Below are 23,856 nucleotides of genomic sequence, written 5' to 3' on the forward strand. Positions count from 1 at the left end.
TTTTAATCAATGGACATTTTTTTATTTTTACATTTTTCTCTTTGAGAAAATTCTAACAATAGTAATTTTGTAATTAGAAATGCCATATATATTATGAACCTCATCATGCTGAGAAAACTGACACTGAGCATGCCCATGAACAGATCAACTTCTTCTCTAGTGACATCCTTGTGAGTACAGAATGAGGAGATAAAAAATTGATGTAACCTTGATTTGAATGTTTAGGGAGGTGAGAGTGGCTTCTGACAAGTACTCTGGCATCAATTCTATGCAAAAGTCAATGACGCATTTACAGTCCACTTCTGACACCAGTTCATTATCATTTGTTCTTCTGCTTTTAGACAGTTTGCTTAAACTGAAAATTCAGTGTCACCCAACTTGAAAATTGTCACCTATTTCATGGATATATTTCTCTTAGTGATTGCCCTAAGCAGTGATAAAAAGATTAATAAATCTAGAGAATTATGAAAGATTGAAAGAATCCCAAAAATTTAACGTGAAATATCATTCATGGACTTCAACATTTGATTTTTATCCGTAGAAAGCCTCAAGGAAATCTGTTGCTGCAACATTCCTTCATGTAGAATTATTCTTGATGTTCCTCATCTTTTTTCATCGGTGTCTACGTCGAAGAGCAAGCTGGAAGATAAAGATGAAGGCCGTGAATACCAAATTTCGTTCTTGAGAGATGCAAATCGTGGCACAAAGCTTACAAACAATGGCAAGGTAAAATGACAAATATTGGGCTTCGAAAAATATTTAGGGTGAAAAATGTTTTTGGCGGGAAGAATGGTTCTTCAAAAATAAGATTATCACATGGTAAATACAAGAGTGGGTCGTGGTGGTCTACCAGCAATGATGAAATGAACTAAGGGGGTGATTGGTAGAAGGAAAAGATCTTAAACACCAACATTTTTCTGCCAAGGCCAATATTTCCAAAGAACCCTTCCCAGAATATTATTTTGTTTCACACCATGGAAGTCATTGTATGAGCAGTGGTCATTTTGGGAACTCCACTTTATGAGAATATAGGCATCTCTTGATTCTATACAGACAATGATAGGGGAAGGAGTATTCATGGATGGTTGTGGCTTACGCTTGGCTGTCTCCATAAGTCCCAAAGACTTTGATTAGTCCAGAGGCCTTCACAAATTTTAATCCATCCCTGGATTCTAAAGGTGAAGGGAGGGAGGGCCGAGTATCAGAAGGATCTAGTCTAATTTTAATGGGTGTTTTAAAGAAAATACAATCAAGAAAACCCTCAAAAATGTTTCCTTTCTTGTGACAATTTCTATTTAACTTACTACGATGGCAAAGGCAATGAATATCAGGACCAGCACTGTACCCATGAGCGCCAGACAAACAATTCCCCATGTTGGGACATCATCTGTATTAGGAAAAAGGAAAGACAAAAACATTATAGTCATGTAAGGAAAAGACTCGCAAAGAAGTATCTCAATACCAATTTCAGACACAAGCTGGAGACATACAAGATCCACTCATCTGCTTTCATTCTCAGATTAATGGATGTTCAGAACTAAAATTTGCAATCAAATGTTCATTTTTTATGTGGTATGGGGTAATTATTAGTATTTTAATTATTAGCCCATAATCTGTTTGATTTATTAAAATTGTCAATATTTGTTAAACCGGTTTTAGTGAAAAGATGTCCAGAAAAAGCTGACTGAGGTTATTTAGAAAGGGGTTCCTAAACTCTTCTCAAGGTTCTTACTAAATAGACCATATCAAAATTAAACATAATGCTCAATTTGTTTTTTTTCTCTCCTGAATTTTGTTTGTAGGTTGTAATAAGCTTTGTGAAAACTGTAGCCTCGTCAGAGTGACACTCCCGTCAAGATTAAATTTCACCGTTAGAGATGGGCGGACACCTGGATGTTCGGATCTGGCGTGTTCGGCCGAACAGTTATAAAAAGTTTGGTTTCGGGTACCAGAACAGTACCTGGACCCGAAACCGAACCCGGATCCCATTCACTTGAATGAGGGGCTCGAACAGCCAGTGTTTACTGTGCTGTAATGCGTGGCAGACACCGTTTCTGAGTGAAATCCTCCTCGCTGGACAGAGAGCTGCGGCTCCCACTCTGTCAAAAGACAGAATGAGTGATCAGCTGTGATCAAAAGTATAAAGCTTACCTCCGGTCACTGGTGTCAGCTGATGGGACTGATGTTCCCATCATCTGACACCTGCAGCCACTAATTACAGTGAGAGCAGGAGCAGCGGATGGGAGTATTCAGCAGCCACTCCTGCGCTGTAAATAAATAATAGAAAAAAAACTGTGTGGGTTCCCCTGTATTTTTGCTAACCAGCCAGGCAAAACTCACAGCTGGGGGCTGCAACCCTCAGCTGTCAGCTTCAGCAAGGCTAAATATCAAGAATAGACGCCCAAGCTGTTTTTTTAATTATTTAAATAAATAATTAAAAAAAAAAAAACGGTATGGAGTCCCCTCATTTTTGACTACTAACCTTGCTAAAGCAGACAGCTGGGGGCTTGTATTCTCAGGCTGGTAAGGGGCCATGGATAATAGCCCCCCAGCTATAAAATAGCAGCCCGCAGCTGCCCAGAAAAGGCACATCTATTAGATGCGCCAATTCTGGTGCTTTGCCTGGCTCTTCCCACTTGCCCAGTACCGGTGGCAAGTTGGGTTCATATTTGTGGGGTTGATGTCACCTCTGTATTGTCAGGTGATATCAAGCCCATGGCTTAGTAATGGAGAAGCGTCTGTAAGACACTCATCCATTACTAATCCTATAGTTGTATGGTAAATAAACATACAGCCAGAATAAAGTCCTTTATCTGAAATAAGACTAAACACAGTTTTCCATTTTTATTTAATTGCCTAATTCCAGCGAAGCCCTTGTTCTCCTGTAATAAAAGTAACATTAAAAAAAACAATATACCATACCTGTCTGTTTTATCCCACACCGTAATCCATGTCTGGGGGATAAGCAGTTTTCAACCTGGACGGTGCTAAGATGCGATCGTCCAGGCTGACAACCAATGGTGAATGAGTGGCTGTGAGCGCAGCCTCAGAAACCGGTGGTGACATCATAGAAGTTACGTCCGGTCACTGAGGCTCCGTTTCCAGATGGCCTGAACTATCGTGACCTCGATAAGATTCCCGAGTTTTTCTCACCATGCCGCTACTGCTCTCACTGTTATTAGCGGCAGCAGGTGTCGGATGATGGGATCAACAGTCCCATCCACTGACACCAGTGACCGGAGGTAAGCCTTATACTGCTGATCACAGCTGATCGCTTCCGCTGTCTTTTGACAGCGTGGGAACCATGGGTCTCTGACCTGCAGGGATGATTTCACCGCCAATCAGAAGCGGTCTTTGCCACACTGCCATGTACATGACAGTGCGACAAACACCCGGTGTTCAGGGAGGCCGAACCTGAACATGCTTCCTGGTGAATCCCGTGTTCGGTGTCCGTGCCCGAACAGTAGGTGTTTGGTGCAGACGCCGAACTTTACTGTTCGGTTTCGCCCATCTCTAGTCACCCTTGTTTTTCATTCTTGATTATTATAGGGGACAATAATGTTAGTGCATTCTTTGTAAAGTCTGAGCGAATATATTGGTGTATGTTGGTCAATGCTAATAAATAACTTTTCACAATTCACCTTTATTAGCTCCATAGATATATTGTGGGCAATTAGTGTTCAATATATCTTTAAAGTGAAGAAGAGGTAACCAATGAAGAAAATAGGATAATAAAGTTTTAAAAAGGAAGAAGTAGTACATTTTCATCTATTATGCTTTCTTCTATGAGTCTACATGACATGTGTTGCATGACCCCAAAATCACATTGTGACATCGCAACTAATGATTTCCTATGACGTTGCACCGTAAAGGGCAACTTCTTGCAATTGCGGCACAGATTCACAAATGTTTCCAAAAAAAAAAAAGAGTAGACAACGAAGGAGTAAAAGTAACGTAAGAAAAAGTAGATGACAGTAGAAAAAAGATTAGTAGAAGATATAAAGGAAATAGGAGTAGAAAAAGAAGAAGGAAAATTAAAATAATTCATAGAAAAGGTAGCAGAAGAATGAATGATAAAAGAGGGAGAAGAGGAAAAAGGAGAAGAAAAATGAGAAGCACATTTGAAAGAATGAGTAGAGGAAATAGAAGGAGAAGGGTTAGCAGATTGAGTAGTTAAAAATAAAAATTGTGAGAAAAATGTGTTAAATAAAGCAAAACAAGAAGTAAGAGAAGGAGCCGAAATAAAATTACAAAAAACAATATTAGAAAATAAAGAATGATAAGAAGTAGAAAAAGAAAGAATTGACAAAGAAAATGGAGTTAAAGAAGAAGGAAGCTGAATCCCACATTTCCTTTGGCTCTCAAATTTTTCCTCTCAATTCGTAAGTTTAGTTCAGTAAAAGGGACGGAAGTCCATGCATAATGTGATCCCAAAATGCTTTTGAATTAAAACTTTTTTTTAGTTAATGGGTCTTTAAAGGGATTAAGGCCGGTTTCACATTAGCGCTTTTTCAGCGCACGCACGGCCGGGGGTAGCTCCGCCCCCGAGTCGGCTCTCTGCCCGGCATGCCCGCCCCTTCCTTGTAGCGCCGCCTCCTAGCGCACAGCGGCGCCTGCGATCGGCGCACCCTATCTTTAGCATAGGGTGCGCAGATCGTGCGCAGGCCGTGCGCTAGTTGCGCTTTGACCTGCGCTGCGCACTTTTGACGGTGCGCCGTGCGCGCCAAAATCAAACTTTTCGGATTTTGGCGCGCACGGCGCACCGTCAAAAGTGCGCAGGTCAAAGCGCAACTAGCGCACGGCCTGCGCACGATCTGCGCACCCTATGCTAAAGATAGGGTGCGCCGATCGCAGGCGCCGCTGTGCGCTAGGAGGCGGCGCTACAAGGAAGGGGCGGGCACGCCGGGCAGAGAGCCGGCTCGGGGGCGGAGCTACCCCCGGCCGTGCGCGCGCTGAAAAAGCGCTAATGTGAAACCGGCCTAAGATAGGCTTACTTATTGGAGGGGGGTCGATTGCTGGAAACTGCATTGACTGGTAGAGCGAGGATCTTTTGTATCTGATAATGCACTGTCTGTGACAATTTGAAAATTCTGACACATCAATCAGAAATGTTATGAGAGTCACATTGTATGGTGCAGTAGTTTTGACATTTGGAAATAAATATGAAATAAGAAGAGGTCATATACAGGTTTTCAAGAAATTGGGATCTTCCATGTGCAGACTATTTTTTAATTAAAATTAATGGGAATTACAAATATTGATGAGTAGAGGCCCTCCAATTGATTTATACAGAATCATGGCGATGTATAAACCAGTCACGTTCTGTAGAAATCAAATTTTTAGTTCTTGAAGTCAAGAAGATTCCAGTTGCCGAATCCTAACCAATGCAGTTATAACATATTTCTACTGTCTTGTATACTTACTGTATGAATAACAAAGAGACCCTGTAACACAGAGAAGAGATGGTATTAGTCATTAAGGAAGAATTTTGAAGATAACATAAAGCCTCTCAGAATGTCAGTATGTGGCCACCAAATTATTTATACTTTACTGGCAACCTTTGTGTGATGAGAATATAATAAGGCTGAAATATCTGGGTATTTCCAGGTGGTTATACATGCTAAAATTGCATTTTGGGTAGTACAATTTCACTTGTTGTCTAAAGTTGGCAATACACATGAGAGCGATGTTGGCAGTGAGCTCTCTCTTCCCACTTCCCCATAATGTGAGAACTCGTTTTTGTGTTGTCACAGACACTGCTGACTTTACCTTACTTCCTTTGATAACAAAAGGGTTGGACACTGAAATGCAAACTGTCTGGTCCTTCTCTCCCCTGAGGTCCGATATGCATTCAATATTTGGCTGGTGTCGTATTTGGCAGAATTTCATCTAATGTGTATGGAGTCAGTGAGAATAGACTCCCAACACCTGCTCCATCAGCCAAGTCAGTAATCTGTAGTCACTCCTACCTGTAAGTATCCCCGGCTCCCCTTTTGATTAGCCAACCTGGCGGTGTGTCATCATTGGCATTTAATTCAGATGTCACATCACGTCAGGCCAACTAATCAAAAGAAGACCCTCAGATACCTTGAAGTAGGAGGTGATTCTCAGGGCTCCCATCCAACTGCCACCTTATAGAATGGTTCCTGCAAACCCCAGTGTTTATGGTGGTAATCATTTTATTCTTGGGTGTAAATTGGGATAGTTTTTATCAGCCATCTATCCAAGTCATGTTGCTAAAATTCTGCTTTTGATAAGTCATCCTGTACATCACAACCATGCCTTGACAGATCATACTGCAAGTTAAACTAGGTAAACTATGTTCAGCTAAAACTAGGACAACACTCAGATTAATTTTATACATGAAGCAATTTTTTTTTAATTAAAGTAATGAATATGAAAATCAGAGAATGCCTCATCTTTAATAGCGTCCGAGGACGAGCCGTACATCCACATTCCACGCATAATACTGGCATGTATGTTCCTAAGAAATCAGGCCTCACCCTTGGCACAGACCAAAATGGTTCTTAATCAGGTGAATCTTAGCAAACAGTACAGGAATACAACTATGACAAAAAAAAAAACCTGTAGCTTATAAAAATTACAATTTTAGATCTTTATGGACTGGAGAAAACAGTATTTAACTGGTTATAAGTAAGTGGGCATACAGTTATACTCTAAAATATATAAAACAGATGTTCCAAATATAAAAAAAATCTTAAAACTTTCTTAAAATGTAGACTAGACAATGCTTTTATGATTCTCTCCATGAGATATATATATATATATATATATATATATATATATATATATATATATATATATATATATATATATATATATATATATATTTATTATGGCTTACATTGACAGGAAATATCTGTAGTGGCTTTCATCAGTTAAATACTGTAAGCAAAACCTTTGATGGGTTAATGAAACTCTGCTCTGTGAAATACGGGCATGCAATAATAATACCCCCAAAAACTCGAGGTGACTCTACGAAGCCCACCAAATGGACGTAGCCCTTCTCACCCAAATAGCTGATAATGTATTAGGACTCACCAGTGAGTTGTAGACAGACGACCAGGAGCAGCAGGAGGTAAGACATTTTGAAAGGACTGCTGTCACTGTTTCCATTGTGCCAGGAAATCTTTATATATGAGCGAGTTTGCCACACCTACCTTACTTAAAGGGAACCAGTTCTGTACTGTGCCCTGATTTCACCCCTTAACACAGAAAGTGCAACCTGACATTCTGCTTATGTGGTACAGTCATCTTCACAGAGACTTAAAGTTCATTCCAGAACTAATTTTTGTAAAAGTTTTATTTGGAAATGAATCCTACTGTTATAGCAACACCCAAAAAGGCATCTGCAGAGGTGATATCTGAGTACTCACATTTCCCTGCTTCAACAGGTTGGTAGGTAACCAAATTTCTCCTCTTTTGATTACAATAATAGCCACAACCTTGCTTAGTTGCTTAGTCTGGCACATCTTTCTGCTCCTTGGTTGAAAAGAGATAAAAATGGTTGGCATGTTGGGGGCAAAGACTGGTAAATAGATGCATCTTATGACTCGCTTGAGGAAAGTCTGGTTGTTCTGTGGGGTCTTATGATTGATGGGGGCACTGTGGATGCTATGACACCATCGCGACTGTTTTTATAGAATTCCTTGCCAATACAACCTGATGTTAATTGAGAAACCTAATGAATAAAGATGAGAGAATATATTGGAGTTGAATTTACAAATACTATGGCCTCTATATTGTGGAACCTAAAAGGACCATCAAAGGGTAAAACATTTTAATAATAATTATACTCACCTTACTGCTCATCAATCTGGCCCCTCTGATCCTCAAGGTTCCTTGACAAGTCCCCTGCCAGATTGCGGCCCATTGACGTGAATGCCTATTCTGCCTGTATAAGTGCCCTGAGAAGGTAAGAATAATCGCTTGCTTATTTTTAAAGATGGGGATATTATGCTAGGAAGACGCTCAGGATGGGAGACATTGTGAAAGGATGGGGTCAAGGATGGAGAGGGTTATTATTACAGCAAGGGGCCAGGAGATGGGCATTATTACTGGAAGGGGGCCAGGATGGGGAACATTATACCAGGATGGTGCCACTGATGGGGGAAATTATATCAGGAAGGGGCCCAGAATGGGGGACATTGCTATTGGATGAGGGACATTATTACAGAAAGAGGTCCAGGATGGAAGATATTGATTCAGATAGGTGCCAGGATGGGGACATTATTACTGGAATGAGATAGGATGAGGGACATTTTTACATTGGGGTGATTACGCATGTTCTTATAGGTTTTAGAATGCTACAAGGGCCCATACATCTGATGAACAAAAAGGTGGAGGCCCATGTCCAAATTTTTCACAGAGGCCTATCATACTCTATCTGCAAAGTTACAGTTTGTAATGACATCAGGATGTAGTCACCTTACACATGCTGACAGAGAACCGTCCAAAGAATCCTCTAAGGTGGAAATCTGAGCTCCGTGTGAAGAGTCCTGGGGGATTGAGTGCTCTCAGCTGAAATAAGAAGATATGACTAGGACCAGCCAGGCTAATGAGGAGTAGAAAGATAAGAGAGCAAGAAGAGTGTAACCCCTTAACGGACGCCAATACAACTTTTAACGGTGGCTGTTAACGGGCCTTATTCCTGTCGGATGATGCAAAAACAAACTCATTTTTGTAAAATATTGCTTTTAGTGTGTAAAAATAGCAAACCATAAAAAGACATAAATCTGGTATTGCTTTAATCATACCGACTCGTGGAAAAAGTCTGTTTTATTTTTTTTACTGCACAGTGAATGTCGCAAAAAATAAAAACAATAACTGAATTGCTGGTTTTTGTTCATTCTGTGTTTGAACCATGCAAAAATAAAAATAATAATGATTCTTGTAATGTCTATTTGTTCATTCTACCTCCCAAAAAATCAGATTAACCCCTTCATGACCCAGGCTATTTTGACCTTAATGACCGGGCCATTTTTTGCAATTCTGACCAGTGTCCCTTTATGAGGTAATAACTCAGGAACGCATCTACGGATCCTAGCGATTCTGAGACTGTTTTTTCGTGACATATTGGGCTTCATGTTAGTGGTAAATTTAGGTCAATAATTTTTGCGTTTATTTGTGAAAAAAATAGAAATTTGGCGAAAAGTTTGAAAATTTCGCCATTTTCAAATTTTGAATTTTGTTTCTGTTAAACCACAGAGGTATGTGACACAAAATAGTTACTAAATAACATTTCCCACATGTCTACTTCACATCAGCACAATTTTGGAAACAACATTTTTTTTTTGTTAGGGAGTTATAAGGGTTAAAAGTTGACCAGCGATTTCTCATTTTTACAACAAAATTTACAAAACCATTTTTTTTAGGACCACCTCACATTTGAAGTCACTTTGAGGGGTCTATATGGCAGAAAATACCCAAAAGTGACACCATTCTAAAAACTTCACCCCTCATGGTGCTCAAAACCACATTATTAACCCTTCAGGTGCTTCACAGGAACTAAAGCAACGTGGAAGGAATAAATGGACGTTTTAATTTTTCCAACAAAAATTTTCTTTTAGCATCAATTTTTTCATTTTCACGTGGGTAACAGGATAAAATGGATCATAAAATTTGTTGGGCAATTTCTCCTGAGTACATCGATACCTCATATGTGGTCATAAACCACTGTTTGGGCGCACGGCAGGGCTCAGAAGGGAAGGAGCGCCATTTGACTTTTTGAATGGAAAATATGCTGGAATATTTAGCGTTTGCCATGTCGCGTTTGGAGAGCCCCTGTGGGCCTAAACATTGGAGCTCCCCCACAAGTGACCCTATTTTGGAAACTAGACCCTCCAAGGAACTTATCTAGATGCATAATGAGCAATTTGAACCCCCAGGTGCTTCACAAATTGATCTGTAAACAAAAAGACCTTTTTTTTCACAAAAATTTTCTTTTAACCTCAGTTTTTTCATTTTCACATGGGCAACAGGATAAAATGGATCCTAAAATTTGTTGGGCAATTTCTCCTGAGTACAACGATACCTCATATGTGGTCATAAAACACTGTTTGTGTGCGCGGCAGGGCTCAGAAGGGAAGGAGCGCCATTTGACTTTTTGAATGAAAAATATGCTGGAATATTTAGCGTTTGCCATGTCGTGCTTGGAGAGCCCCTGTGGGCCTAAACATTGGAGCTCCCCCACAAGTGACCCCATTTTGGAAACTAGACCCTCCAAGGAACTTATCTAGATGCATAATGAGCAATTTGAACCCCCAGGTGCTTCACAAATTGATCCATTAAAAAAGTCCTTTTTTTCACAAAAATTTTCTTTTAACCTCAGTTTTTTTCATTTTCACATAGGCAACAGGATAAAATGGATCCTAAAATTTGTTGGTCAGTTTCTCCTCAGTACAACGATACCTCATATGTGGTCATAAACCACTGTTTGGGCGTACGGCAGGGCCCGGAAGGGAAGGAGCGCCATTTGACTTTTTGAATGGAAATTAGCTCCAATTGTTAGCGGACACCATGTCATGTTTGGAGAGCCCCTGTGTGCCTAAACATTGGAGCTCCCCCACAAGTGACCCCATTTTGGAAACTAGACCCCCTAAGGAGCTTATCTAGATGTGTGGTGAGCACTCTCAACCCCCAAGTGCTTCACAGAAGTTTATAACGCAGAACTGTGAAAATAAAAAATATTTTTTTCCCTCAAAAAATGATTTTTAGCCCACTATTTTATTTTCACAAGGGTAATAAGATAAATTGGACCCCAAAAGTTGTTGTCCAGTTTGTCCTGAGTACGCTGGTACCCCATAAGTGGGGGGACCACTGTTTGGGCACACGTTGGGGCTCGGAAGGAAAGTAGTGACGATTTGAAATGTCGACTTGATGGAATGGTCTGCGGGCGTCATGTTACATTTGCAGAGCCCCTGATGTACAGAAACAGTGGAAACCCCCCACACATGACCCCATTTTGGAAACTAGACCCCCTAAGGAGCTTATCTAGATGTGTGGTGAGCACTCTGAACCCCCAAGTGCTTCACAGAAGTTTATAACGCAGAAACATGAAAATAAAATTTTTTTTTTCCCTCAAAAAATGATTTTTAGCCCACAATTTTTTATTTTCACAAGGGTAATAAGATAAATTGGACCCCAAAAGTTGTTGTCGAGTTTGTCCTGAGTACGCATGTACCCCATAAGTGGGGGGACCACTGTTTGGGCACACGTTGGGGCTCGGAAGGGAAGTAGTGACGTTTTGAAATGTCGACTTGATGGAATGGTCTGCGGGCGTCATGTTATGTTTGCAGAGCGCCTGATGTACCGAAACAGTGGAAACCCCCCACAAATTACCCCATTTTGGAAACTAGACCCCCTAAGGAGCTTATCTAGATGTGTGGTGAGCACGTTGAACCCCCAAGTGCTTCTCAGAAGTGTATAATGCAGAACCGTGAAAATAAAAAATACTTTTTTCCCTCAAAAAATGATTTTTAGCCCACTATTTTTTATTTTCACAAGGGTAACAGGATAAATTGGACCCCAAAAGTTGTCCAGTTTGTCCTGAGTATGCTGGTACCCCATATGTGGGGGGGCGACCACTGTTTGGGCACACGTTGGGACTCGGAAGGGAAGTAGTGACGTTTTGAAATGTCGACTTGATGGAATGATCTGCGGGCGTCATGCTACGTTTGCAGAGCCCCTGATGAACTAATCTAGATACGTGGTGAGCACGTTGAACCCCCAAGTGCTTCACAGAAGTTTATAAGGCAGAGCCGTGAAAATAAAAAATATTTTTTTCTCCACAAAAATTATTTTTTTAGCCTCCAATTTTTAATTTTCCCAAGGGTAACAGGAGAAATTAGACCCCCAAAGTTCTTGTGCAATTTTTCCTGACTACACTGATACCCCATATGTGGGGGTAAACCGCTGTTTGGGCGCACGTCGGGGCTCGGAATGGAGGCAGCACTATTCGACTTTTTGAACGCAAAATTGGCTGTAATAAATGGTGGCGCCATGTCGTGTTTGGAGACCCCCTGATGTGACTAAACAGTGGAAACCCCTCAATTCTATCTCCAACCCTAACCCCAACACACCCCTAACCCTAATCCCAACTCTAATCATAACCCCAACACACCCCTAACCCTAATACCAACTCTAACCCTAATCACAAACCTAACCCTAATCACAACCCACCCCTAACCCTAGCCCTAACCCTAGCCCTAGCCCTAACCCTAGCCCTAAGCCTAGCCCTAGCCCTAACCCTAGCCCTTGCCCTATTTCTAACCCTAACCCTATTTCTAACCCTAATTGAAAAATAAAAATATTTTATTATTTGTCCCTATGGGGGTGATAAGGGGGGCAGTGATTTACTTTTTTTTTTATTTTGATCACTGTGAGAGTTTATCACAGTGATCAAAATAAAAAAAAATGAATCTGCCGGCGGGCGCACTGCGCATGTGCCCGCCATTTTCCAAGATGGCGGCGCCCATGGACCGGGACGGCTGGACGGCGGGACACCGGGACAGCCAGGGGGGGTTAGTGAGCATTGTGGGGGGATCGGAAGGTGGGAGGAGCCGAGGGATGGGGGAGGGGGGCAGATTGTGACAGCGGAGGCCGATCACCGCCGTCAATCGGTGGCAGCGCCCGATCGGCGCCGTCAGTCGGCAGGGGGGTTAACTTAGTGTCTCCAGCCATGTCTGGGGGGGTTAGTGAGCATCGTGGGGGGGATCGGAAGGTGGGGGGAGCCGAGGGAAGGGGGAGGGGGGCAGATTGTGACAGTGGAGGCCGATCACCGCCGTCAATCGGTGGCGGCGCCCGATCGGCGCCGTCAGTCGGCAGGGGGGTTAACTTAGTGTCTCCAGCCATGTCTGATGCTATTTCAGCATCGGCCATGGCTGGATTGTAATATTTCATCAATTTTCATTGATGAAATATTACTATCGCTCTGATTGGCTGTTTCACTTTTAACAGCCAATCAGAGCGATCGTAGTCACATGGGGGCGAAGCCACGCCCTCTGTGGTGAAGAACAAAGCCCCCTGTATCTGCGGGTCGGGTGACCTTTCAGTGACCCCGGTCACCCGACCCGCAGGGGGCTTTAAAGTCATGCCGCTACATAGGCGTCATGGGTCGTTTTGGCACAACTTTTCATGACGCCTATGTGGCGTCAAAGGTCGTGAAGGGGTTAAACGAAAGTGGATGTAAAACACCAATTAAGTCCAAGCATGTACCATGAGCAATGTAAAACTAAACGTCCAAGAATATATGAATGGCAGACCACTCGGGATAATAACTAAAAAAAAAAGAAATAACAGAATAATATATGTCACAATGATAAAGGGAACAATGGGAAAGAATAAAAAAAAATGTTAAAAAATAGTGTTTAAAAAAGTGCCTTTATTAAAATGAATGGGACATTGATATAAAATGCAAGAGTGTCTGCACACTGATGGCAAAAATGACATCAAATAGATAAAAAATACAAGAATGAAATACACATAAAAATCCCAAAAATTGAGAAAAAAAATAAAAAAGCCAAGGACTACCAAAAAATATATCAGAAAAACATTGCTGATTATACAAACCAATATATTGCACAAAATCAATAAAATAGTATATCAGCAACTACCAGTGTGAGATTAAAACAGGTAATTAAATAATGCAATATTATAAATAATTACACACTAGAGTGCCAATCAAAATGAAAATTGACAGACCAAGTAAGAAGGTACATATAGGCAATGAGGTCAATGGTCCAATACTGAATGTATACCAATATATAAGTGAATAATCATGAAATAATATATTGGACACTGAAAAAAATACCGAGAAACAAGTGAAGGTAGCACACAATCTACACAAATACCTTGAAAGAATATGATGGCAGTCACATGTAGTGTGGAGCTCACCCCGATGCGTGTTTCAGATCGGCGTCCTTTTTCAAGGGGTGACCAAAAAATTTGCAACTCATCCCACAAAAAAATAAGCATTTTTACTCTGTGATATCAGCAAAACCTAAAAGAAAACTATAAAAATCAAGTATTGCTGTAATTGCACTGACCAGAAGAATAAATCCGCCTCATCACTTATATCACATAGTGAACCATGCAAAAATAAAAATAATAATGAATCTTGCAATCTCTATTTGTTCAGTCTACCTCCCAAAAAATCAGAATAAGGCTTGGTTTACATGTATCCTGCACTCTCTGCTGAGCACTTACATTGAGATTTCTGTGTAAATTCCCCAAAACCGCAATTCAGACAAAATGCCAGATGGAATCACTAATTTATAAGGCACATGGGGTCACTTTAGACTAGTCTCTGTTCTGGCGGCGTCCCATTATTTTAGGTGTCTTTTTAGTGCACAAGTATGATCGATCACAGATCTGTGCACAACTAAAAAGATGGATACCACCGGACCGGACACTAAACGGAGTACGACATGTCTCCATCATCTACCTCATGGTGTTGCTCCCACTGGTGGGTTCGTCTGTATTACATTTTATGGGATTTACATGGAAACCCTACATAATTGCTCAGCGTAGATCACCAGAATGTGATCCCAGCCTTATACTGGAAGCGATCAAAAAATATTATGTACCCCAAAATGATACCAATAAAAAACCTACTTTATCCCTCACAAAACCAGCCCCACTCAGGTCTGTCATCTATCACTGGAACTATTGGTGGTTCCCACACTACTGGTAGAATAAAGGCTCTGGAAAAGGCATTGCTCCCACCACTTCAAATAAAATCCAATGAATTCTGCACTTCCAAATCCAAATGCCTCCTCCTGAACCTAAACCACAGGAAGTGACCACATATTTGGCATTGTTGTAATGAGAGAAAGCACTTTGTTCACAGCTTGTGCTTCTGGAAACACACACACCCTGTAAACTATGTATGGGGGAGTACACTGTATGGGGGCACAATGTATGAGCGGTAATCTGAGATATTTGCAATTCTCCAGAAAAAAAGCCTGGCATGGATGTTACAAAATGGTCACTGCAGCCATAGATGAGTTCATTGAGAGGTGCAATTTCTACAATGGGGTCACTTTTGGGGGTGTTCTGCTGTTGTGGCATCTTCGGGGCTCCACAAATGTTGCCCGTAAACTATTTTAGCAAAATCTGTGCTCCAAAAGCCAAATAGCTCTCCTTCCTTCTCAGCCCTGACATGGGGCCTAACAGCAATTTCTGACTACATATGAGGCAGCCCCGCGTTCGAGAGAAATTACACAATAAATTACGGGGTCTCTTATCACCTATTATCTCTTGTGTCACAAATTTGCAGCAAATGCAAAATTAAATTTTTACCACTAACGTCATATTTCCTCTTCTCAATGTTATAAAATTCTGTGAGGCATCTGTGGGTTCAAAATATTCACTACACCCCTAAATGAATTCTTTATGCAGTAAAATTTCCAATATGGAGTCACTTGGGGAGTTTCTCCTCTTATGGCACCCCAGGGGCTCATATAAGGAGCCCACAATCTATTCAAATAAAATCTGCTTTGTAAAAGCCAAGCAGCGCTCCTTCCCATACGATCTCTGCCATGTGAACAAACAGTAAGGTTCAACCACATATGGGGTACTGTCACATTCATTGCATAAAAAATTGAGGAGTCCAATTTCACCCATTACTAATTGTGTAAATTATAAATTTGGTGCTAAAACAGTATTTAAGTGGAAATAATTTCATTTTTTATTGTCACATCTGTTCCTTGAGGGTCAAGTTTCCAAAATGGGGTCACTTGTGGGGTGTTTCTGCTGCTTTCGAATGTCAGAGGCTCTCCAAATGCGACATGGCATTCACAATCTATTCCATTCAAATAGTGCTCTTTCCTTTCCTAACACTGCCATGTGTCCAAACAGAAATATTTGACTATACATGGGGTATCATTGTGTATGGGAGAAATTGTGCAACAAATTATAGGGTCTGTTTTCTCCTATTATCCATTGTAAAAATTACAAAATTGGAACTAAACATTTTTGAGAAAAAATTTATATTTTCAATATGATGACCTAATGTTATTAAATTCTGTCTAGTACTTGTGAGTTCAAAATGCTCACTATAGCACTTGATAAAATCCTTGAGCGGTGTAGTGTCATGTCGGACGCTGTTCACACCACTGCGTCTGGCAGGCAGAGGTAGTTCCACCTCCAGCCACTATAGCCTCAGTGGCGCCGGCTTGATCTTCAGGCTCTCAGGGGTTAATCCTGCTGGAGACCAGGTTGGATGGTTAGTCACGCCCACGGTCTTTAAATAGTCATGCTGGCCTATGGGCGTCGCCGATTATAGCTTGTGTTTCATACCAAGTGGTTCCGGTCTGGAGTGGAGGTGTTGCAGAGAGAGAGATTCATGTCTGGTGGCGTATGATCCGTTATTATCCTTTCTCCTTCCCATATTTGTGTTTAGTTGTGCCCTGTTCACATTACTGTTTATTCCTGTGTGTGTGCGGCGCAGTGCAGTTTAAGTTCCCCCGTCTGTCATATTTGTGTGGGGGCTTTGGTGTTGTGACTCCTCACTGGGTGGAGGGTGGAGGGTTAAGTGCAGGGCTGAGCAGGAGATAAGGAAAGGGTGGAGGCTCAGGCATTTGCACCATCAGCAAAAACCCTGGGTTGAGGGCCAGACAGGGTTTCCCCTAGTTAGAGGGACATCACAGGGGCCCCGGGAGTTACAGCCTTAGTTGAACTAAGCCCCCCGTGACATGTAGTTTCCAAAATGGGGTAACTTGTGGGGGTTTCCACTGTTTAGGCACATCAGGGGCTCTCCAAATGCGACATGACGTCTGTGCTTGATTCCAGCCATTTTTGCGTTCGAAAAGTCAAACAGTGCTCCTTCCATTCAAGTCTTGCCGTGTAAGGGGGTGCCATGCCTCTACCCCCTCAAAATAGAGTAAAGTGTTTTTTACTGTGTATATATGTTCAAGATTACTGTCCTACTTCTTGTACATGCACGTATTTGATTATACATAACTATGCAAACGGGATAGAGTATACATATTTCTGAGAAATGTTATATATGTAATATATATATGTGTAATGTCATTATACTGTAGGGTGAGTGTAGTACCCAAGTTTGGCCACAAGATGATGTACATTTTAGTGGTAGGAATAGTAGTGTAAAATAGTTAAGATAGGAGGGGCATGGTGGATAAGGTAGTAAGGACTTCCTTATAAAAGTCAGTTGGGGCCAGGGCGCCCATTAGCTCAGGTGGGCTGGCTAGCCCTCCCTGAGCAACGTTGTGTCACGCAACATTTGGATAGGCTTAAGGCTCAGCCATTCAGTATCCGTGACCAGGATTACATCAGAAGGATCTATAGCAGCAGTACTAGCTGTGCAGTATTAGTGTGACTGCAGTTGCCAGCAAAGACTAAGCAGTATCTGGCAGGTCTCTCAATATGTGGCAACTTATTGTGTAGGCTAATGCCCTCAGGACTGGGGTGTAATGGCTGAGGGTGTCCCCTAATGAAGTAAGGCTGAACAGTGAGGACGCTGTAGGATCGAAAGGTACGGTCCGTCCTGGAAGTGAGCTTAGTACAGGGACAGAGGAAAAGCTGTATGTTGTGAAACCTGATGATGATGCTGGAAAGAATATGAATATGCTGTGTACAAGTCTCAGTAAAGTTACTCAGTTAAAAGTTGAACTGGACTGTGGCTCATTTTGTACTCAGGCGGACCAAGGAATCCTCCAGAAACGTACTGAAGACCCTGATGGTGCAGAGGAAGGAGCTACAGGTACGCAGGCTGATGGACAGTTTGTTTATGTGTTGGGAGGTCAGGGTGCACTAATGCAAATGTTGGCAGCCATGACTACCACCCTGGACCTCCCTCACAGTCATGCGCCCAAATAGTTGTTTTACTCCAAGTATGGGCTACTGGTAGAGTTGAGCGAAACGGGTCGAAAAAATTCAAAAGTCGCCGACTTTTGGCAAAGTCGGGTTTCATGAAACGAAACCCGACCCTAGGATGAGGTCGGCCACGAGGTCGGCGACTTACGCGCCAAAGTCGCGTTTCAAAAGTTTGTTTTGCGCTCTTTTTCAGCCAATCAGGATCCACGGACACTGTGGGCAACGTGATGACATAGGCACGGGTCACCACCATCTTTCAGAAGGGCATGCAAGTGATTGGCTTGCTTTGGTGGGCGTCACAGGGGGTATAAAAGGGCGTGCACGCCGACCGCCATCTTACTTCTGCCGATCTTAGTATAGGGAGAGGTTGCTGCTGATTCTGTAGGGAGAGCATTAGGCAGGGAAGAAGACAAAAGAACTGCTTCTGCTGCTAGCGATTTGGCCTGCACAACACACAAGTCACTGTGTGTGCAGTGCAAGGGGAGGCTATATTGTGGTGTATCAGTGGTGTTGGTTGTTGGGCTGCCTTCTAAGGCTTCCTGACACGCTGGCATTGCTGTTTACCCACTGCTCCGCAAACTGCTTTTTTAAAAGCAATCCAGTCTCCCTTATCCTCTAGTCACTTTTGTCACAGCTGTGCCATCGAGCGTGTCACATAGCGCTCAGATATCAGTGGGCCTCACACAATCTACAAGTGTCCAGTGTCCAAAAGTGTACGCAGAGATTCAAAATCTCCATTATCCTCTCGTCACTTTGGTCACAGGCAGCTGTGCCATCGAGCGTGTCACATAGCGCTCAGATATCAGTGGGCCTCACACAATCTACAAGTGTCCAGTGTCCAAAAGTGTACGCAGAGATTCAAAATCTCCATTATCCTCTCGTCACTTTGGTCACAGGCAGCTGTGCCATCGAGCGTGTCACATAGCGCTCAGATATCAGTAGGCCTCACACAATCTACAAGTGTCCAGTGTCCAAAAGTGTACGCAGAGATTCAAAATCTCCATTATCCTCTCGTCACTTTGGTCACAGGCAGCTGTGCCATCGAGCGTGTCACATAGCGCTCAGATATCAGTGGGCCTCACACAATCTACAAGTGTCCAGTGTCCAAAAGTGTACGCAGAGATTCAAAATCTCCATTATCCTCTCGTCACTTTGGTCACAGGCAGCTGTGCCATCGAGCGTGTCACATAGCGCTCAGATATCAGTGGGCCTCACACAATCTACAAGTGTCCAGTGTCCAAAAGTGTACGCAGAGATTCAAAATCTCCATTATCCTCTCGTCACTTTGGTCACAGGCAGCTGTGCCATCGAGCGTGTCACATAGCGCTCAGATATCAGTAGGCCTCACACAATCTACAAGTGTCCAGTGTCCAAAAGTGTACGCAGAGATTCAAAATCTCCATTATCCTCTCGTCACTTTGGTCACAGGCAGCTGTGCCATCGAGCGTGTCACATAGCGCTCAGATATCAGTAGGCCTCACACAATCTACAAGTGTCCAGTGTCCAAAAGTGTACGCAGAGATTCAAAATCTCCATTATCCTCTCGTCACTTTGGTCACAGGCAGCTGTGCCATCGAGCGTGTCACATAGCGCTCAGATATCAGTAGGCCTCACACAATCTACAAGTGTCCAGTGTCCAAAAGTGTACGCAGAGATTCAAAATCTCCATTATCCTCTCGTCACTTTGGTCACAGGCAGCTGTGCCATCGAGCGTGTCACATAGCGCTCAGATATCAGTAGGCCTCACACAATCTACAAGTGTCCAGTGTCCAAAAGTGTACGCAGAGATTCAAAATCTCCATTATCCTCTCGTCACTTTGGTCACAGGCAGCTGTGCCATCGAGCGTGTCACATAGCGCTCAGATATCAGTGGGCCTCACACAATCTACTAGTGTCCAGTGTCCAAAAGTGTACGCAGAGATTCAAAATCTCCATTATCCTCTCGTCACTTTGGTCACAGGCAGCTGTGCCATCGAGCGTGTCACATAGCGCTCAGATATCAGTGGGCCTCACACAATCTACAAGTGTCCAGTGTCCAAAAGTGTACGCAGAGAATCAAAATCTCCATTATCCTCTCGTCACTTTGGTCACAGGCAGCTGTGCCATCGAGCGTGTCACATAGCGCTCAGATATCAGTAGGCCTCACACAATCTACAAGTGTCCAGTGTCCAAAAGTGTACGCAGAGATTCAAAATCTCCATTATCCTCTCGTCACTTTGGTCACAGGCAGCTGTGCCATCGAGCGTGTCACATAGCGCTCAGATATCAGTAGGCCTCACACAATCTACAAGTGTCCAGTGTCCAAAAGTGTACGCAGAGATTCAAAATCTCCATTATCCTCTCGTCACTTTGGTCACAGGCAGCTGTGCCATCGAGCGTGTCACATAGCGCTCAGATATCAGTGGGCCTCACACAATCTACAAGTGTCCAGTGTCCAAAAGTGTACGCAGAGAATCAAAATCTCCATTATCCTCTCGTCACTTTGGTCACAGGCAGCTGTGCCATCGAGCGTGTCACATAGCGCTCAGATATCAGTAGGCCTCACACAATCTACAAGTGTCCAGTGTCCAAAAGTGTACGCAGAGATTCAAAATCTCCATTATCCTCTCGTCACTTTGGTCACAGGCAGCTGTGCCATCGAGCGTGTCACATAGCGCTCAGATATCAGTAGGCCTCACACAATCTACAAGTGTCCAGTGTCCAAAAGTGTACGCAGAGATTCAAAATCTCCATTATCCTCTCGTCACTTTGGTCACAGGCAGCTGTGCCATCGAGCGTGTCACATAGCGCTCAGATATCAGTAGGCCTCACACAATCTACAAGTGTCCAGTGTCCAAAAGTGTACGCAGAGATTCAAAATCTCCATTATCCTCTCGTCACTTTGGTCACAGGCAGCTGTGCCATCGAGCGTGTCACATAGCGCTCAGATATCAGTGGGCCTCACACAATCCAAAAGTGTCCACTGTCCACAAGTGTGTGCAGAAATTCTAAATCTCCCCTGTCCTATAGACACCTTTTACCTTGTTTTACATTACTATATAGTTTGTTGGATTTTGTCTACATTTCTACCAAAAATGAGGAAGGCTGGTGGAAGAGGCCGTGGAATTGGGCGGGGGTTGGCAGCTGGTAATGATGGTGTTGGTGGTGGATCTGATGGTAGTGGCAAGAGCAAAATAGGACCGAATGCAGGAGGTGCTGACCCTGCGTCATCGTCTGGCTACATAAGGCCTCGAACGCTTAGTTTTCTAGGAGTTGGCAAACCGCTTTTAAAGGCAGAGCATCAGGAAAAAGTTTTGTCTTACATTGCTGACTCAGCCTCCAGCTCTATCGCCTCCTCTTCTTCAGTTGTAAAAAGTAAAAGCACTGAGTCGTCATTGGAGGCTCATGTTCATGAACCACACCTTTCCTTGTGTCCTTCACCCCAACCAAGATTGAAGGATGACGCAGGCCATCCTACTGATTACTCCATGGAGCTGTTTTCACATACCATGCCTGGATTATCAAGTCAAATGGTGAATTACCCAGGCCAAGATGAATCTGACATGGAGTGCACTGATGCACAGCCGCTGATGGATGATTCTGCTGGTACATTCACTCAGAGCACTACATTGTCCTCGCAGTGTACAGAGCCAGATTTTGACCCTGATGAGACTCAGGTGCCCCTTCCCGCACACTATACCACCATACACGGTGACACAGAGAAAGGTGCACATGACATAGAAGAGGAGGTGATGGATGACCCAGTTGTTGACCCAGATTGGCATCCATTGGGGGAAGAGGGTGCTGCTTCCAATAGCTCAGATGAGGAGCATCCACAGCAGACATCGACATCGCAACAGCTGTTATCTGGCAGGCCCGGAGCACTCCAAAGACAGGTTCCAATCAACAAAAGAGTTGCTGGACAGCTTGTCCAGAGGGTCAAAAGATCACAGCGTGCTAGGCCGCAAAATGTCTGCCAAAGTAGGAAGAGTGCAGTGTGGCACTTTTTTGAACAAAATCCTGATGATCAGGCCAAGGTTATCTGTAAGAAGTGCGCAAAGACCTTTAGCCGAGGGAAAAATCTGAAAAATTTGAATACCAGTTGCATGCTTAGACATTTAACCAGCATGCACTTGCAAGTGTGGACACAACACCAAACCTCAAGTGCCACATGTGCAACTGATCACAACGAAGGTAGTCAGCAACGCTACATTGTTTCCCCCACTGTAAGCCCACCGGTTAGCACAGCAGCAAATGTTGAGGTGTCGTTGCAAGGCCACAGCAGTCAGGGAATCCCACTGTTATATCAACGAAAGACTGATTCTAGGCCATCATAAAGAACACCAACTCCATCACCATCATCAACCCTCTCTCAGTCCGCCCTGTCCACCGCTACTTCCACCATATGCAGCTCTCAAGTCCAGCTCACCCTCCCAGACACTATGAGTAGGTCAAGAAAGTACTCAGTCTCTCATCCGCGTACACTGGGTTTGAACGCCCACATTGCCAAACTAATCTCGTTTGAGATGATGCCCTATCGGTTGGTGGAAAGCACAGCTTTCCGCGAACTCATGGCCTATGCAGTACCACGCTATGACCTACCCAGTCGCCACTTCTCTCGCAAAGCCATCCCAGCCCTCCACCATCATGTGAAAGACCGCATTGTCCATGCACTCAAGCAGTCAGTGAGCGGAAAGGTGCACCTCACAACTGATGCATGGTCCAGTCGGCATGGCCAGGGCCGTTACGTGTCCATCACTGCGCACTGGGTTAATGTGGTGGATGCAGGGTCCACAGGGGACAGCGGTGGTGGGACAGTGCTGCCTTGCCCACGGTATAGGAAACAGTTGGCTGTAGGCGTTCGACCCTCCTCCTCCTCCTCCTCCAGAAGCGAAAGCTCGTCCACAGAGCGCAGTCGTACGAGCACTCCATCTGTAGCTGCCACTGTTGCACACGAGGTGTCCCCCTATCGAGCAGCTAGTGGAAAGCGTCAGCAGGCTGTGTTGCAGATGATGTGTTTGGGCGACAGACACACCGCCGAGGTGCTGGCCGAGTACTTGAAGCGACAAACTGAGTCATGGCTGGGCAGTGTACATCTTGAGGCAGGCAAGGTAGTTAGTGATAACGGCCGTAATTTTGTGGCAGCCATAGCCCTTTCAAAACTCAGCCACATACCTTGCTTGGCTCACACATTGAACCTGGTGGTGCAGTGCTTCCTCAAAAATTATCCGGAGTTAACAGCCCTGCTCCAGAAGGTGCGAAGACTGTGCGCGCACATCCGCCGGTCGCCTGTACACTCCGTTCGTATGCAGAAGCTGCAGCGATTGCTCCACCTTCCCAACCACCGCCTCATTATCGACATTGCAACAAGGTGGAACTCCACCCTGCACATGGTGGAGCGGCTGTGCGAGCAGAGGCAGGCCATAATGCATTTGTGGGAGGATACACGGCCAGGCACTTTGAGAGCAGACATGGAGTTGACAGGCGTGCAGTGGTCGAAGCTGAAAGACCTTTGTAAAGTCCTTCAGTGTTTTGAGGAATGCACACGGCTGGTAAGCGCAGACGACGCCATCCTAAGCATGAGCATCCCACTTATGCGTCTGCTCATGCAAACTTTGACGCACCTTAAGGAGCAGGCGTCTGCAGCCAATGTTGATGAGGAGGAAGAGGAGGAGGGAATCCTTGATGACATTCAGCCATTGTCTGCTCAGGGACCTCTCCTGGACGAAGTGGAGGAAGAAGAGGAGGAGGAGGAGGAGTATGATGGGGATGATTACTTAGGGGAGGAGGATGCATCTCGTGGGGCAAGTGAAAATGTTGGCGTGGCAAGGTCTGGTACAGGGTTTGTGCGTGACTGGAGGGATGTGGATTTGCCAGAAAGTGCTCCTCCACCCAGCACTCGCAGTGCATCATTGACACCGGGAACAATGGCCCACATGTCAGATTATGCCTTGCGGATCCTAAAAAGGGACCCCCGCATTGCCAAAATGATGAACGATGACGACTACTGGTTGGCCA

The 23,856-nt window shown here is 43.8% G+C and overlaps 1 long non-coding RNA gene across 1 annotated transcript; it reads right to left on the reverse strand.

Moving 5' to 3' along the window:
• Positions 1-7,182, reverse strand: LOC141051809 (uncharacterized). The gene is made up of 4 exons (XR_012220699.1): positions 7,063-7,182; positions 5,424-5,444; positions 1,305-1,387; positions 1-639 (listed from the first exon to the last, which is right to left on the reverse strand). It is a non-coding gene; the product is annotated as an uncharacterized lncRNA (long non-coding RNA).
• Between the last annotated feature and the right edge of the window lie 16,674 nt (positions 7,183-23,856).

Source organism: Dendrobates tinctorius, unplaced genomic scaffold (genome assembly GCF_039654945.1).
Source record: "Dendrobates tinctorius isolate UK_male_01 unplaced genomic scaffold, ASM3965494v1 ptg000158l, whole genome shotgun sequence".
Lineage (NCBI taxonomy): Eukaryota > Metazoa > Chordata > Amphibia > Anura > Dendrobatidae > Dendrobates > Dendrobates tinctorius.